Source organism: Ascaphus truei, chromosome 16 (genome assembly GCF_040206685.1).
Source record: "Ascaphus truei isolate aAscTru1 chromosome 16, aAscTru1.hap1, whole genome shotgun sequence".
NCBI lineage: Eukaryota > Metazoa > Chordata > Amphibia > Anura > Ascaphidae > Ascaphus > Ascaphus truei.
The window spans coordinates 30,935,924-30,954,716 of NC_134498.1; the positions used below are offsets into that span (position 1 = coordinate 30,935,924).

General features: G+C 47.6%; 1 protein-coding gene across 1 annotated transcript in view; it reads left to right on the plus strand.

The window, feature by feature from the left end:
- The first annotated feature begins 6,553 nt into the window (after positions 1-6,553).
- Positions 6,554-18,793, plus strand: part of MID2 (midline 2) — a 136,382-nt gene continuing 124,142 nt past the window's right edge. Inside the window, exon 1 of the mRNA XM_075572931.1 lies at positions 6,554-7,036. The gene's annotated coding sequence lies outside the window, so the exon portion shown is untranslated. The remainder of the gene's footprint in view (positions 7,037-18,793) is intronic.

Here is an 18,793-nt window from a genome sequence, read left to right on the forward strand (position 1 = left end):
CATCGTGGCAAGCTCCTATTGGCCCAAGCAGCACACGTGCGGCACTAGGTGGCGAGTAGATTCACCAAGCCCAGGACATCCTGCAAACAACGTGGTTCAATACCATCCTGGGACCGAGGATTTATTCCAGTACCTGTTGCAGTTACCGGATGGTGGTGATTATATCACATTATGCTTTTAAAACTTGTACCCTTGTGAGTGCATTTTTTATCCCCCCCTCCCCCTCCCCTCAATAAATGTACGTTTTTACGCTATGGGGTGTGCGCTCTCTCCTCTCACTCTTCTATACTGTATATATATATATATATATATATATATATATATATATATATATATATATATATATATATATATATATATATATATGTATAGTTTACTTAGCCACTACTAACTCAGATAACCTGTGATCCTCAGCCCAGGATCACTGCAGACAGTATGCAATATAATACAGTCTTGAATGACGCTGCACTGGTGTGCATAAGTGTTAGTGGTGCATTAGCCACCCAATCCTGAGTATGTTGGCTTGTGACGGTGCCGGCACACCGTGGGAGCTCGTGATGTGCTAACTGTTGCAGACCTGTACTTCAAAAAGGTGCTTCGGTATTACTGTGCTTTATAGTCATTGAGGGTCCCCTCTGATGGGGATTGAATCCTCAATCACGTCCGGACTGTATTTCTCTGCTCCTGCTGCCACTTGCACATGTGGACACTCTCAAATCTTCAACCGGACATGATAGCCCTAAGGTCTGCGCAGATTTGATTTCAACATGCACCCCCCTTTTAAAGGCTCCTATCCCTCTTAGTCCCTCTTCTTCCACAGCCGTTATTATTGGCTCCTCTCATGTTCTTTGCAGTCACATGTCCAGAGCACATTGGAGAAGAGTGGAAAGCGCAAAAACGCCCATACTATAACACAGTCTTAATAAAAAAAGAAATTGAAGGTACGTGGAATACAACTCACAATATCTCCGATTAAAAAAAAGCATTCACACTTTTGGGAAGTGTGGACCCGTGTACCCGTCCGTGTACATGCCACGTGGAGCTCATCTCTTCCTTCCCAGCTGATTGAGTCGAGTGGTCACTTTAGTGATGTCCCCACTCATGCACACTTCTCCATCATGTGCACCGTGTGCAGTCATGGGTAATCTGTACACCCTATGCGTTTCGTGAGTGATCTCACTTAATCACCCCCAAGGGGCAGTGTGAGCATATGGAGCTCAACACACAGGGGGGTTACATATACATATGAACCAGTATAGATAGATCATGAACATCTTCTCAAGAGATGATAGAAAGTTTATTTTAATTATTATTGGAAACAAAAAAAAAAGGAGGAATTAAAATGGCCAAAATGGAAAATGTATAAGTATATACATATCCAAAAAAACTACTAATGGAGTCTGAGCATCTGGGAAACAAAAATAAACAGAAGGCTTACAAATTAAACACGATCTTATCTTGCATTAAACAGGGAATGGATGGAAGGGAAGTAAACATAATTATGCCCCTTTATAAAGCATTAGTAAGACCGTACCTTGAATATGGAGTACAGTTTTGGGCACCACTCTTTAGAAAAGACGTTATGGAACTAGAGAGTGCAGAGAAGAGCCACCAAATTAATAAAGAGGATGGGTAATCTGATTTATGTGGAGATGCTAGCTAAATTAGATTTATTTACTGTACATTAGAGGTGTCTAAGGCTGCGCTTATAGTGCCGGCTACAGCTACGGATGACGTCTCCTGTCTCCGTAGCCCAAGCAAAAGTTGTAATTTGAGTTTGGGAGACGTCTCTAGCTACAAGGGGAGTGACAGAAGGAAGAGGGGTGGGGACAAGAGCAAGGGGGAGGCTGAAACGGAGAGGAGTTGTAATTTCTGTTTGTATGCTGAATTTACAGTACTTTTACTTTAAATTACGGGAGAATTTACTATTTTAAAGTTGTTCATATAGTGTGTTTCACTTTACAGACACACAGACACACACACGCACACACACTCAGGGCCGCCAACAGAAATCATGGGGCCCAGGACAAATGAAAGGAGCAGACCCCCCCCCAACCCATAGCGCACCTACCACGGAAAAACAAATTTTAGCGCACAACTTTTACTTAACCCCCCAATACATATCCAAAATACACCCCCAACCCCCCAATACATATAAAAATACACCCCCAACCCCCCAATACATATAAAAATATACCCCCAACCCCCCAATACATATAAAAATACACCCCCACCCCCCTGATACATATAAAAATACACCCCCAATAATAAAACGCTGCACCCGGTGCCGGGTCTCTCGGCAGCGCCGGAAGTCAGCTGGGCTAAGCTGGCATGAGAGGGAGGCCTGGCGCACACACGAGCAGCCCTGTGGGACTGAGAAGTGCCTGCAGCGGGGCAGGGCCGCCAGCAACTGTTGTGACCTGCACCTGGGCCCTGCCACCGCCAGCCCCCCGCAGTCCCTCCAGCCGCCGGGCCAACGCCAATCACCGCCCCCCCGCAATACCAATATTTCCGTGGTAGGTGTGCTATGGGTTGGGGGGGGGGGAGGGGGCTGCTCCTTTCATTTGTCCTGGGCCCCATGATTTCTGTTGGCGGCCCTGATCTCTCTCTCACACACACACTCTCTCACACACACTCTCACACACACACTCACTCTCACACACTCTCACACACAGACTCTCTCTCACACACACACACACTCTCTCGCTCACACACACTCACACACACACACACACACACACACACACACACACACACACACACACACACACACACACACACACACACACACACACACACACACACACACACACACACACACACACACACACACACACACAATCCCCCCTCACACACACACACAATCCCACACACACACACAGTACCCCCCCACACACACAATCCCACACACACACACACACACACACAACCCCCCCCACACACAATCACCCTCCATACACACAATCACACACACACACAATACCCCCACACACACACAATCCCCCCCCACACACAATCCCACACACACACACACACACTCCCCCCCCCACACACACAACCCCCCCCCCCCACACACACACAATCCCCCTCTCCCTGCATCAGAAGCTATCTGATTGGTTAAAAGACAGTCACATGAGGAGACCGTCTCTCAAAAAATCAAATAATACTGGCTACCAAATTTCTGGTCTCTCCGTCGCCCCGTCGCGTCCACTATAAGCGCCTACATAAGCGACCATGTATTTGTTTTGAGGCGACGTCGCGGGCACTGTAAGCGCATCCTAAGGCTACGTCTATACTAACTCAGATGGAGCGGAACGGAGGGGAGGTGCACCCACGCTGCGCGATCACATGTATTGTCCTCTTTGAGCCTGTCTATAGATGGCGCCAGAGCGCACATCAGACAGAGCTCAAAACGGCGCGAAATTGAAGAAGACAGAGGCAAGTGATTTATTGCGCGATAGCATGATCACGTGACCTGTCTCCACCAATCAAAGTGAAATTACATTTTCAAAGTGACGCCATCTTTTTTTTTGGTATGCCGGTGGTAAACACACACAACACAAACAACATACACAACACACACAAAATTAAAGTTAATTTCCATACCGGGGGAAGTGAACTTGTCTGCCCAGTGCTTCAAATGCTGAATTTGAAAAAATGCCGTGAATCGGGATGTGAGGTAGGGAAGTGACGTCCGCACCGCAACGTCATTGCCACGCCTCCAAATATTTTTTGCCACGCCCCCAAATCGCACCCGCTGCATACTCTGAAAAGCCAGGAAAACGCTCAGGCTTCAGCAAGAGTATCGCAGCGTGGGTGCGCCTCCCCTCCGCTCCGCTCCGTCTGAGTTAGTATAGACGTACTGTAGCCTAAGAGGGGATATGATAACTATATACAAATATATTCGGGGAAAATACAAGGAGCTTTCAAAAGAACTATTCATCCCAAGGGCAGTACAAAGGACTCGGGGCCATCCCTTAAAGTCAGAGGAAAGAAGATTTCACCAGCAACAAAGGAAAGGGTTCTTTACAGTAAGGGCAGTTACAATGTGGAATTCATTACCCATGGAGACTGTGATGGCAGATACAATAGATTTGTTCAAAAAAGGTTAGACATCTTTTAAGAAAGGAAAGGTATACAGGGATATACCAAATAAGTAACATGGGAAGGATGTTGATCCAGGGAGTAATCTGATTGCCAAATCTTGGAGTCAGGAAGGAATTTATTTTTCTTCTTATGAGATATCATTGAATGATATTTCACTGGGGTTTTTTTGTTTGCCTTCTTCTGGATCAAAATAATGTAAATACAAATATAGGATAAACATGCCGTCTAAATTCAGCATAGGTTGAACTTGATGGATATATGTATTTTTTCAACTTAATCTACTATGTAACTATGTATATCTACATAGATGTATCTATTAGGCCGCGGGCATGGTCAGCGCCCCGTGCTGAGCCGCGCTCACACTCGGCAGTGAGCCCCTGCAGCCGCAATGAGAGCGGCTTTAGCAGGGGCTCGCGCACGCTTCCACAGGCGTGCGGAAGCGTAGCCGACAATTCAATTTTAGTTTCGGCGCTCACGGGAGCGCAGTGCCGGTCACGTGAGCGGTTTGCCCAATGAGGGCGAAGCAGCTCCGTGACGTCACTGGCCCGCCCGCTTTCCCTCAGCCTCAGCGCGCCTGCGCACGGCTAAAGTCACTATGGACTTAGCCTTAGGCCGCACGTATTGTGCCTGCGACATCACCCGTTGCCGCTAACGAAAGTTTTATTTCGCTTTGCGGCGGCGTCGCGGGCAACCAGGGCATTGATTGGTTCAGGGGCTGTCACATGAGGCGACAGCCCCTGAAAAATCAAATATTACCGACTTCCGAAAATCACGTCGCTTTGTCGCCGTCGCGCTTACTATAAGCGCACGCGGTGGCGACAATGCATTTGTTTTCGGGCGGCGTCGCCATCACTATAAGCGCGGCCTTAGAATGTACAGTGTTGTTTGTTACTGTGGATACCAATTTATTTTCATTTTTAATTTCTCTGAAATGGTGCAAACAAATTGTCTGAAAATGCAATACAAGTTTCAAATAAATACACTTAATGGTTGGTATCAAAATTGATGGGATGTATCGTTTTTTTTTAAGTGATAAAAAAAAAACAGCAACGTAATAATTTTTAATATATATATATACACATTCCAAGATGGGGGCTGCACCGATTTGGTTGAAACTTCTGGCATATCTAAGTTAGGATGGCAGAAAGATAACCACAACATTTCTTCAGCGTCAGTCAAGGCATTTGACCTGTGGAGTTAGAACACATGAAGAAAAACGCACAGCCAAAGATGTCACAAAGTTCTAGTTCAAGTCTTCACATCACTCGCTCACTCATCCAATAAAGAATACATGTTGTAATTTATAATACTCTAAACTTCATACTGTAGTACCAGTAGCAAAATAATGCTACTACTGGAACATTTTATCACACTGATATTTAGTGCTCATTTAGAATTCATTTATCACATAGTAATACCCCAGTACACTTCTGTGTCAATTTAGAAGTAATTTATCGCATGGTAATATCCTTGAATCATTAAGTGCTATTTGCTTAATACTTCATCACACGGTAATAACACAGCAGCATGTTAATGCCCAGTACTGTAGTTTAGAATTAATTTAATCAGATGGTAATACTCGAGTACCATTTACTGCCATTGAAAATATATTGCCACATGGTAATACACTAGTACCAGTAGCATTTTAAAATAATACTAGCACTGGTAGCCTTAATAATGCTATGTTAGGGGCAATTGCATTATAATTACCCAATATCACTGCATGGCAATGCTATTTAATAAAACGATACACTTAAATCAATAGAATTTTAGTGCTATTAAAAATACTAGTATCAGTAGCATTGTAATGCTATAACAAAATACTAGTACTTGTAGCCTTTTAATGCAATAAAAATACTATTATCAGTAGTATTTTAATGCCATACAAATAGTAGTACCAGTAGTATATTAATGCTATAAAAATATACTAGCATCAGTAGTATTTCAATATTTTTTTTTCGAATACTAGTATCATTAGTATTTAATTGTATTTTGTAACTACTATCAGAAGTTTTTTTTAGTGCTGTTATATACTAGTATCATTAGCATTTTAATGACGAAAATATCAGGTTCAGTAACATTTTAATGGTGAAAATACTAGGCTCAGTAACATTTTAATGGTGAAAATACTAGGCTCGGTAGCATTTTAATGCTATGGAATAAAATAATACTAGTATCATTCTCATGCCAGTGCTATTTGTAAGAAAATACTAGTGGCAGTAGCATTTTAAATACACATCAGTAGTATTGCATGGCTATTTTAAAACATATTGAATAATATGACAAGACACTCCGGTATTATCATGCCATTTAACATTGTAATAGCGGTGTAAATCCGGTGTGTGGCAGCTCCGTCACCCAGTGACAGTGGGAGGTCGGCCTGCAGTGCTGCACTGCTGGGTGCAGGGGGAACCCTCTCCCTAATACTGAGCAGCTGTGCGAGGCTCCAGTCTGACTTGTGCTCTGCATATGCCAGGGAGTGGAGGGGTGTGTGTATCAATACTGGGAGTAGCTGTGTGTTTGCCTACGTTTAATCGCCTATACTCTCGGGTGAACCAGTTTCTCTGTATCACTTAGCTTTCCATATCGCTGGCTGGATCCATGTCGCCGACACACTGCTAGGTGTTTATTATTGCGATACTGGAGGACTATGTTGCCCCGCTGGACCGCCTATAATCCCCCCTCTACAGGCTGAACACCCAGTTTACAATATCACGTTCAGGATCATCAACCCCCTTAACCAAGAACCCATCCGGTTTAGGGAGAAACAGACTTCGACACCTGCTGCTCTGCGCCGCCGGATTATTCTGTTTCCACAGCCTCTTCCCATCCTGGTTTTCTTTCTACCCCCTTCAATCAAGCTGCCTCATTAGCTTTTTCAGCACATCAAGTCGCCTTGGGGGAGCATGGCCCGCTGGGAAAGTTATGGGTAATATATATACATATATGTACTGACTAGGTGTGGTAGGCGCTGACATATGCAAATGAGTCGCTGCATGTACTATATCTGTAGCCTGATGTCAGGTGGAGAGAACTTGTCATGCAATATATACATGAAATATGTGTGTTTGTGGGAAATGAAAATTCAAGAAATATACACGTGTGTATATATACATATCTATATAATGTATATTGTGTGTGTGTACAGTATATTGCTGTATAATATATATATATATATATATAGATCGATATAGATATACATACATACATACACACACACACACACACACACATATACATACATGCATTTTGCAATTTATTTGTTTGTATATGTGTGTGTGTGTGTGTGTGTGTGTGTGTGTATATATATATATATATATATATGTATGTATATATATATATATATATATATATATATATATATATATATATATTTTGTGTGTGTGTGTGTGTGTGTGTGTGTGTGTATGTATATATATATATATATATATATATATATATATATATATATATATATATATATATATATATATATATATATATATAGTATAGTATACACTATATGAAAAGTAGAAGGATGTAGAATTACAATTTTATTTATTTGACATTGTATTTTTGCTTTAATAATGATTTGCTATAGGAAATTATCAATTGCGTTATATGGGAAACATCACCTTATTATAGAAAAGATCCCACTCATTTTTATGGGAAACCAATTAATCAAAATAAAACCTTGCATTGCTTTATATGAGAAAGCTGCTCCAGATTGTCAAAAAAAAAAATATCCCATTGCTTTTTATGGGAAACCACCAAAAGACGTATTTAAGAATCAAAAACCCCATGGTTTTATAGGGGATAACGGCACTGGATTATTAAAGAATAAAAATTCTAACTACATTATATGGGATTTTTTTGGGAGGGGGGGGAGGGGGAGACATCTGATGCTGTTATTTGCGCCACTTTGCAGGCGAGAGAATAAAAGACTCTTTTTAAAATTCAGTTATATAATTTAACCCTCAGCAGCGCATTTCTCTGCATGCCCGTATATTGCTCAGCTTTGTGTTCCTAGGGAGAAAGGTGGGAGAAGAGAGTGAAAGGTGGGAGACTAGTGAGAAAAGATGGAGAGGGGGGAGAAGAGAGAGATAGGAGGGTGATAAGAGGGGGAGGGTAGAAGACAGAGAAAGGAGGGAGAGGGGGAGAATAAAGATAAAGTGGGGGAGAGAATGGAGGGAGTGGGATAAGAGAGGGGGGAAAGAAAGGATGGGGAGGAGGGAAATGGGGAAGAGAGAGAGGGGGAAATAAAGGAGGGAGAGGGGTATGAGAGAAAGGTAGGATAAGGGAAGAGAGAAATGAGGTGGGGGGAGGAGAATGGGAGAGAGGACAGGGTGGGGTGAGAGAGGAGAGGGTGGGGTGAGAGAGGAGAGGGTGGGGTGAGAGAGGAGAGGAAAAGAGGGGGGTGAGGGAAAGGGAAGGTTCAAAAGGGGGGGAGAGGGGAAGAACAGGGGGAGAGGAGGGAGAGGTGTGGAGTGGGAGGGGAGAAATTAGGGAGAGGGGGGTAACAGGAGGGAGGGAGAAGAGGGGAGAGTGAAGGGGCGAAATTGGGCAGAGGGGGGGGGGTGGGAGGAAGGCGAGGAGATAGAGGGGGAGAAAAGAAGGGGCGGTGATAGGGGAGAGAAAGGAGGGATGGGGAAAGAGAAAGGAGGGAAAGAGGGAGGATAGAGAAAGAAGGGGCAGAGAGAAAGAAGGGAGGGGTAGAAAGAAAGAAAGAATGGAGGGGGGAGGGAGGGGAGAGAGACAAGGAAGTGGGGACAGAGGTGGGGGTAAGAAATAAGGGAGTTAGGAGAGGGGGTGGGAAGGGGTGGTTGAGAGGGGGAAGAGGAGGGGTGATAGAAGAGAGAGGAGGGAGGGAGAGAAAGGAAGGGGCGGAGAGAGGAGGGGGAGAGGGAGAGTGGAGCGGGAGAGAGGAGGGAGGAGAGGGGGAGGGGCAGAGGAGGGGGAGGGGGCAGAGGAGGGGGAGGGGGCAGAGGAGGGGGAGAGAGAGAAAGTAGGAGGATAGAGAGTTGTGAGAGAAGGGAGAAGAGAGAGGAGGGCGAGGGGATAAAGGAGGGAGTGGGAGAAAGGAAGGGTGGAGAGAGGGGGAGAGAGAAAGGGGGAGGGGGAGAGAGAAAGGAGGTGGAAGGAAGGAATGGATGAAGAGGGGAAAGAGAAGGGGAGGGAGAGGAAGGGGCGGAGAGAGGGGGATAGAGAAGGGGAGGAAGGGTCGGAGAGAGGGGGAGAGAGAGGAAGGAGGGGTGAGAGAAAGGAGGTGGAAGGAATGGGTGGAGAGGAGAAAGAGAAGGGAAGGGGGAGGGGAGGGGGAGTGGGAGGAAGGGACAGAGAGAGGGGGATAGAGAGGGGGAGAGAAAAGGAGGGAATGGGAGAGAGAAATCAGGGATGTGGGGGAGGGGAAGGAGGGAGAGGACGGAAGGGGGAGAGTGATGAGGGAAGAGGAGACAGAAAGGAGGGAAGCGGGACAAAGAGGGGAGGGAAGGGGGACAAAGAGGGGAGGGGCAGAGAGAGGGGGTAGAGAGTTGAGAGAGAGGAGGACGAGGGGATAAAGGAGGGAGGGGGAGAAAGGAAGGGGCGGAAGAGGGGGAGAGATAAAGGGGGGAGGGGGAGAGAGAGGGGATGGGGGAGAGATAAAGGGGGAGGGGGAGAGAGAGGGGATGTGGGAGAGAAAGGAGGGAGGAGTAGAGAGAAAGGACGGAGGGGGAAAGAGAGGAGGGAGGGGGAGAGCGAAAGTAGGTGGAATGAAGGAATGGGTGGAGAGTGGAAAGAGAAGGGGAGGGGGAGGAAGGGGCGGAGAGAGAGGGAGAGAGAAAGTAGGGAATGGGAGAGAGAAATCAGGGAAGTGGGGAGAGAGGAAGGAGGGAAGGACAGAAGGGGGAGAGAGAGGAGGGAAGAGGAGACAGAAAGGAGGGAAGTGGGACAAAGAGGGGAAGGAAGGGGGACAAAGAGGGGAGGGAAGGGGGACAGAGAGTGGAGGGGAACAAAGAGGGGAGGGAAGGGGCGGAGAGGGGAATAGAGAGGGGGGAGAAAGGAGGGGAGGGGAGGGGCGGAGAGAGGGGGAGCAAAAGGAGGGAAGGGGGAGAGTGAAAGCAGGAAGTGGGAGAAAGAAAGGAGTGAAGGAGAAAGAGGACTGAAGGGGAGGGAGAGAAGGGGAGGAGAGAGGAGGGAAGATGAGAGGACGGAAGGGGGAGAGAGGAGGAAAGGGTGAGAGAGGAGTGGGGGGGGAGAGGGGAGATGAAAATGAAAGGAGGGAGAGGTTGTGGGGGAGGGGAAGAAATTAGGGAGAAGTAGGTTGGTAAGAAAGGAGGGGTGGTGAGGGAGAGGGAAGGAGAGAGGAAGGAAAGGAGGGAGGGGGGAAATGGGGAGGAGAGAGGAGGGAATGGGGTAGAGTGGAGGGAATGGGATAGAGTGGAGGGAAAGGGGCCAGATGGGAGGGAATGGGGGGAGAGAATGCGGGCAGAGGGAGGGAATGGGGGAAGAGGGAGGGAAATGTATTCTGGAGGCCAGGGTCATGTGTAGGATGATTAGCCCAGATAGTTTCAACTCGGCCCTCTTTTCAAAGCACAACAAGTTCTGTATCTTTTCTTCACTTTATTTGGGGAAAGCAGCATGAAAGACAGGCATTTGTGAAGAGATGTTGGTGTTTAGATAATGTCTCCCTGTGGGTGCTTTGTAGTTAAGGACAGGTGAAAAGGGTAATCCTGCCACTCAGCCAGTGGGGAAGGTGGAAAAGGAAGTCCCAATGTATGCTGGGTAGCAAGATAGCCTGGGGACAGACCATCTGTGGACAGAGCAGAGGGGGAGAAAGCAGGCTAGCTCATTTGAGAGAAAGGCTGGGGCTGCTGTAGCAACTCACTGAAATGTCTAAGGGAGCCACAACATGTAGCAATAATGTTGCATCTCCTCATACAGCAAGCTGCTGGGACAGGGGAAATAAGACTGTGTCTATCACACGGGCACTGTGTGTGTGCACAGGGCAAAACACATGCAGCTGGGAATGAGAAACTGACAGGCAGAACTGCAAGGAAGGTCGGGGTGAAACAGAAATGTAGTTCTTGTTCCATGACACTCCCCGTCTGGTATCTGGAGATACCACTATATTCTAGATATGTGGAACATATGTGCAATATAACATAACATAACAGTGCAAAGTTCATGGCCACATAACGAGGTGATACCGGCCGGTACCACTGGCGTTGAAATCCCTTGGCAAAGTCTTTTAGCAAAGGATGTTGGGTGGATGAACCGGTCCAGGTTAGCTGGGTTCACCGCAATGTCTTTCTGTGAAAGTCTCTGGCACTGTTTCCTTTCAACTTCGTGAGAGAACAGTCCCTTTGACTCTGTAGTTTTCTCTACAGAGTGCATCACCTCGTGGATGTGCCAGTCGTGGTAGTTTGTCACCCTATCACCTGGCGTTTGGCGGAATGTGATGGCCTTTGGCTCCTTGTAGAAGCGGATCAACACCCCTGGAAGACTGGTTGTCAAGTCTGGTCCAGTGAGTAGTGCCCAGTTGGGAGAGGCTTCTTGGTGCTGAGCATTGGAGCTGAACGTTACCCAGATCTGGCTGGGTTTCTGACGGTGGTGAACACCAGATGATGGGAGGTGCCAGCATTTTTTACCTTCCTTCAGTGAAGGCGCTGGCTCTGCGTGTCCGCTAAGGAATCTCTTCCGCGTGAAGACCACAATTTGATTCTTGGTCTCCGGCTCCTTTTGTGGGTAGCGGCGGAGCGAAGTGAGCCTAGAGATGGCAAGTTCTCTATTGTTCGGGAGGCGTCTTTTTGGTGAACGGAATGGTAGCGGGTTCACCCAACTGCCCGGTCCGTCTTTGACGAGCTCCTTGACTGTTAACCTCGGAAATCCTCTATCTTCCCTCGATGGTGTTTGCTTGTCGTCGTCCCTTGTTGTCTGGAACGCTGCGCACCATAGGTCATCGGTGCATTTCTCTTGCACGAGAACGTCTCCACGTAATTTGGTGAAACGCTTTTGTGTCTCTTTGTTGACTGCCCTTAGGAGGTTGTTCTCTCCTTGGACATGACGAAAAACAGTCTGTCTTTGCGACTGTCTCTTTTTTGACGTGTGAGAGGCCAGTCTTTTTAACACTGTGGCTTCACCTGTAGGGCGCAATCTTTTGCGGCTATGCCAGCCGTGACAGCTGGCTGCTTTATCGCTGGATACTCTGTGGAGAGGAACAACTGTACGTCTTAGTCGTGCCATTGCTCGCGAGAGGACTGTTTGATTGTTTATTGCCTTTTGGACGATCCCTTTGTCGGTCACCTTGGGAGGTTACTTTCTTCCTTCAGTGGAGTCGACTCGTCATCCTTGGTTATCTGAACCGCTAAGCATCCTAGGCCATTGTCATATCCCCCTGATGTGAAGATGTTTTTGTTGACCTCAGGGGTATGACCTTGTCTTTTCTCTTCACTTGGCCCTTCTGTCACTTGGAGATGGCCAAGACATGGTTCAGAGAGATATGTGTGCCCACATTCTGTTACCACCGTTCTGCGGGCGTCAACATAGTCTTGTCCGTGCTCTTTGTCAGTGCGCACGTTGCCCACTATCACCCATCCTAGGTCAAGTCTTTGCGCATATGGCGCGTTGTGGGGTCCGCTATGCTGTTTACGGACTTTATGCACGCTCGTGATGTTCCTACCGAGCAGCAGTAAGATCTTGGCGCCTTGTTCTACCGGCAGGATGTAGTTGGCTATTCCTCTGAGGTGCCGGTAATGACGTGCCACGTCTGGTGTGGGAATCTCGTCTCTGTTTGTAGCCATGTGGTTGCACTCGATGAGTGTGGGAAGGGGCATGTTCACTTTGCCGTCTATTGAGCATATGGTGTAGCCATTCACTCTTCTCCCTGTAGTCTCCATTCGCCCTGCGCACGTTCTGAGAGTGTAAGGAGAAGCGCTGTCTTGTATGTTAAACATGTCGAAGAATTCCGACCTGACCAGCGATCGGTTGCTCTGGTCGTCGATGATTGCATACATCCTTTTAGCTTTTTGGGGTTGTCCCTCTGGGTGCACTGCTACCAGACATATTTTAGAGCAAGATCTACCGTTGTTTCCTTCTCCACATATCTCTGTGCATTTGGACACTACCGACGTCGTGGGGGTGTATCTCCCACTTCTTCCTCCCCGCCCTGCTTTGTCGAAGGGTTAGGGGCTTTGCTTGATTTGGGCTTCATAGCTTCCGGGTGTAAAGCGGCTATGTGCCTGTCGCTATCGCACTCTGTGCATTTGATTTCTTCTTTACAGTCTTTGAATAAATGAGTTGTGGAAGCACAACATTTGAAACATGCTCCCCATTCTCTGAGTAAGTTATTTCGCTCCTCTATGGGTTTCATTCTAAATCCAACACACTTGTTAAGCGGATGCGGACTTTTGTGTATAGGGCATTCTTTGTTAAGGTCCCTTGGTTCCTCGTCTCCGGCGACCGACTGATCGGGAGTAGTTTGGGTCGTGGGAGGCACGTTCGTCCTGTGGACCGAGATGGGTGTTTGGGTGTTACCATATCAGGCCACTGGTCTCTCAGTCCTCAGGCTGCTTGCACTGTGTGTGGTTTGCGCACCTAAGATGAAACTGGGATCGTTCCTTGTCCTTGCTGCTTCGCAGATGAAGCTCAAGAAGAATGAGAATGGGGGGAAGGCGACTTACTTCTCCCTTTTGTATTTGGATCCTTGTGAAATCCATCTTTCTTGGAGGTTGTAGGGTAGCTTCTCCAGGATGGGTCTCACTCCATGAGCTGAGTCCAAGACGTTGAGACCTGTTAAGGAATGGTCTTTCCTTGCAAACTCCAGCTCTTGCAGCAGGTCCCTGAGCTCTCGTAACTTCGAGTAATCTTTAGTTGTGATCTTGGGGAAGCTGTCGACTCTTTTGAAGAGCGAATCTTCGACTGCTTCGGGGCTACCGTAGCACTCTTCTAGCCTTTCCCACACTAAGTCAAGACCTACTTGGGGTTGGTTCGCGTTTGCCGCCCGAAGTCTCTTCGCGTGCTCCCTGGATTCGTTCCCTAGGAACTTGAATAGCAGGTTGAGCTCTTCCCTTGCTGAGAAGTCCAAGCTGTTGATTGCGTCTTTGAACGTGAACTTCCACGTCCGGTTGTTCTCAGGGCGGTCGTCGAAGCTGATGAGTCCAGCTTGCACCAGGTCACGCCGGATCATGTACTTGGCTATGTCTGTCAGGCATGAGGCATCGGCGTGTTTGTCCTGTTCTGAGGTAGTTGCTGGGAGGGTCTGTGCGGTCGCCTCTTCCTTGGCGTGGACGCATGATGACTGCTGGTCGGTGTGAGGGGCTGTGTTTTCCCGTGTGGGTGTACCTGGATGGCGAGCCTGTTGTAGTGCATCCGTGTGCGCGCTGGCGTGTGGATCACAGTTGCGGCTGTGGCTATCCCAGGCAGCATGTACCATTGACGGAGCAGCGTCTTCTCCTCGTGGACCTAGCAAGTCTTCGGTGTCTGTGGAGTCACTCCCTCCGTGTTGAGATGGTGCGCTGGTATTTACACTGAATAGGCTCCTTACGTAGTCTTCAGTGCGTTGGGCTGGATCCTCTGAGGCTATCCGTCTGTACGGTTGCTCCCCGCCATCCTGTTGCGCGGCTGCTTCTAGGACTTCAGCTTGGGCTATGGCGGCGGCGGCTTCCTTCTCCTGATTAAGTGCCTCTAGTTCCGCATCAAATTTGGCTTTCCTACGCGTAGTGGCTGCGGCAGTAGCGGCCGTGGCGGCGGTAGCAGTGGCGGCAGCAGTGGCGGCATTAGCGGCGGCTGTCTGTTCCTCCTCTTCTATGCGTGCTCTTCCTGCTCTTATGGCTGCCTCTCTGAGACTATATTCGGCCCTGGCACGTGCGGATTCTGCGGTGGCTCGCGCCTTGGTAGCGTTTGTGCTTGCGCTGGACGCGTTAGATTGCGCTGATCTTGCTGACCTTGACGAGTACACAAAAGAGACAGACAGAGCCCCTAGTGGTAGCACTCTATTCCAAAATGATATGGTGATTATTTAAAATAACTTTATTATTGACATAACGTTAAAATATTGGGGTCTAAAACAAGGATTAAATATTCCAAGTGTGTGTGTCTCTATTGGATTGATGTGTCCAGAAGAGTGTACATAATTGGATTAATGTCCAGTGTTAGGGTAGTTCACTGGCCCTAGTGTTCCTCGTATAGAGGGAATTGACTAGAGTTCTAGTGGATTGTCAGCAGTTTGAGCCACTCATGCAGTGCCCCAGTAGGATATACTAGTTGGTGCTCTTAAGTATGGGACCTATGCTGTGCTATTGCGTGATGGCAGCTAAAGCATATTAAAGTTGTTGTATAGAACAAATCTTGGTCTAAGTGCACCTATTGTATGTTTCCGTCACCTCCCTATACATAGGTGGTGTGTTGAATAGGGTGTATGGTGCCTGGTACATAAACATCTACAGTGGTTGATGTCTGAGGTATGCTTTATACTAGTATTGATGAAACTTGTACTGGTGTATAATATGACACTGCTATAACTATGTTCTAGATAGATACCAAGTTAATAGCTAAGTACTGTACCTTTTGGGGTGTAATATCGGTCAGTTGAGAGACCTGTCCCCATTTGGCACAGTGCTATTGCATGTGTGGTTGTATTCTGGCACTCCAGGGGTTAATTACTGGTTAGGTTTGCCTATTGCTAATGTCACATACACTGACTCAGTGATATTGAGAGAGTCAGCGTGGCGCCTCCAGTGCACACTAAAAGACTATTAGGGTCCCAATGGACTCAGTAGTCACCTACCAGTAAAGGCAAGGAAGCCACAATGCTAATTCCCTGATACAGCAAGCAGCTCATAGGGTACTATACGTTTTAGCAATAGGCAAACCTAACCAGTAATTAACCCCTGGAGTGCCAGAATACAACCACACATGCAATAGCACTGTGCCAAATGGGGACAGGTCTCTCAACTGACCGATATTACACCCCAAAAGGTACAGTACTTAGCTATTAACTTGGTATCTATCTAGAACATAGTTATAGCAGTGTCATATTATACACCAGTACAAGTTTCATCAATACTAGTATAAAGCATACCTCAGACATCAACCACTGTAGATGTTTATGTACCAGGCACCATACACCCTATTCAACACACCACCTATGTATAGGGAGGTGACGGAAACATACAATAGGTGCACTTAGACCAAGATTTGTTCTATACAACAACTTTAATATGCTTTAGCTGCCATCACGCAATAGCACAGCATAGGTCCCATACTTAAGAGCACCAACTAGTATATCCTACTGGGGCACTGCATGAGTGGCTCAAACTGCTGACAATCCACTAGAACTCTAGTCAATTCCCTCTATACGAGGAACACTAGGGCCAGTGAACTACCCTAACACTGGACATTAATCCAATTATGTACACTCTTCTGGACACATCAATCCAATAGAGACACACACACTTGGAATATTTAATCCTTGTTTTAGACCCCAATATTTTAACGTTATGTCAATAATAAAGTTATTTTAAATAATCACCATATCATTTTGGAATAGAGTGCTACCACTAGGGGCTCTGTCTGTCTCTTTTGTGTATTTAGTTACATGCCCCTTACAGCACCACTCCCTCTGTAATATATCCAAGCTGAAGCGGGGGCACACCATAAGTTTCTCATTGACCTTGACGAGTGCCTGGATGTGCTTGACCACTGCGATGCGGTCTCAAGGAGGAGCTCTTTTCTCTCGCTTTGGGCGTCTGCGATGGCGGTTCGCACGCGGCTGTCACGTGTCAAGTCAATATTGTGCTGTAAGTCCCTTTCTTGCAGGCTTTCACCGGTGTTAGCCCTGGCCAAGTAAGTGGCATATGCCTCTGGCAGCCCTTGGTAGCATGGGTGGTCTATCTTTAATTGAGTTATTGTCTGCTCGAGCTGTTGTACAGAATTGCCAGCGCCGGCGACATTGCGTATCCCAAGTGTGGTAGTGTTCCAGGCCAACTCTAATTTAGCGCGGTGCGCTTCAAGGTCAATCTCGTATTTTTCATGGGCCTTTTGTGTCAGTGTGACTGTCCGTTTGGGCCTTGGGTCTGCCTGCGCCTGTTGCAGTTGCGCAGCGGTCTCTGTGTCTGAGTGGTCACTCTCCTGCGTGATGTCTGGTGAGGCTCTGAGTTCTGCCATGCTGTAGGTGTGTGGAGGCCTTTAGCCAGTGCGTGTGGCGTGCGGTCTTTTACCTGTGTCAGCGATGGGCGACTGTCTCAGATTATGCCGAGCGGTGTCCTGCAGCATTCAGCGTAGCTGTACTCACAGGTGTCTGGTGGCTCTGACCCATGTCCTGGTGGGTGTCCGGTGGCGTGGCCCTTGGTTGCGCTAGCCGTGGGGACGTGCGCAGGGTAAGGTGAGATGGTAATCCCTCACTATGGAGCTGTGCAGAGGGTGAACTCAGATAGAGAAAGGCAATCAGGTTTTGTGTAAGAAGCACTGTCTGTCTGCAAGGCTGCTGCCTTGTGTGCAGGGTTGATTGCTGGCTGTGACCAGTGAGAATCTGCTTGCTTATTTGTAAGGCTGCAGGCTGTGTGCAGTTTGCTGTATAAAGCTTTCTGCCCTGTCTGGCCGTGTAAAGCTGCTGCTGTTTGAAAGGCTGCTCTGTGTTATCATAAAGTCTGGAGTAGCAGCTCCTGTAAGTGTCTGTAAGACACACGGTAACCTTTTCACTATTCTGGAGGCCCGGGTCATGTGTAGGATGATTAGCCCAGATAGTTTCAACTTGGCCCTCTTTTCAAAGCACAACAAGTTCTGTATCTTTTCTTCACTTTATTTGGGGAAAGCAGCATGAAAGACAGGCATTTGTGAAGAGATGTTGGTGTTTAGATAATGTCTCCCTGTGGGTACTTTGTAGTTAAGGACAGGTGAAAAGGGTAATCCTGCCACTAGAGCAGTTACAGCAGGGTACTCACTCAGCAAGTGGGGAAGGTAAAAAAGGAAGTCCCAATGTATGCTGGGTAGCAAGATAGCCTGGGTACAGACCATCTGTGGGCAGAGCAGAGGGGGAGAAAGCAGGCTAGCTCATTTGAGAGAAAGGCTGGGGCTGCTGTAGCAACTCACTGAAATGTCTAAGGGAGCCACAACATGTAGCAATAATGTTGCATTTTCTCATTCAGCAAGCTGCTGGGACAGAGGAAATAAGACTGTGTCTATCACACGGCACTGTGTGTGTGCACAGGGCAAAACACATGCAGCTGGGAATGAGAAACTGACGTGCAGAACTGCAAGGAAGGTCGGGGTGAAACAGAAATGTAGTTCTTGTTCCATGACAAAAGGGGTGAAGAGGGGGGGAAAGAGGGGTGGAGAGAGAGAAAGGGGGAGGAGAGAGGGAAAGGGTGAGGGGAGGTAAAAGGTGGACAAAAGAGGGAAAGGGGGTAGAGGGGAGGGAGAGGAAAAAGGAGGGGGAGGGAGAGAAAAAGGAGGGGGGGGCGTGGGGGGAAGAAAGGAGGGAGCGTGTGGGGGGGAAGAAATGAGGGAGAGGTGAGGGAAGAAATGAGGGAGAGGTGGGGGCAAGGAAATGAAGGAGAGGTGAGGGGCTAAGAAATAAGGGAGAGATGGGGGCTAAGATATGAGGTAGATGTCGGGGGCTAAGAAATGAGGGACGGAGAAGAGAAATGAGGGAGGGGGAGAGTGAGAGAGGAGGGAGAGTTAAACAAGGGAGAAGGGGCGACAGAAAGGAGGGATATGGGACAGAAAGGAG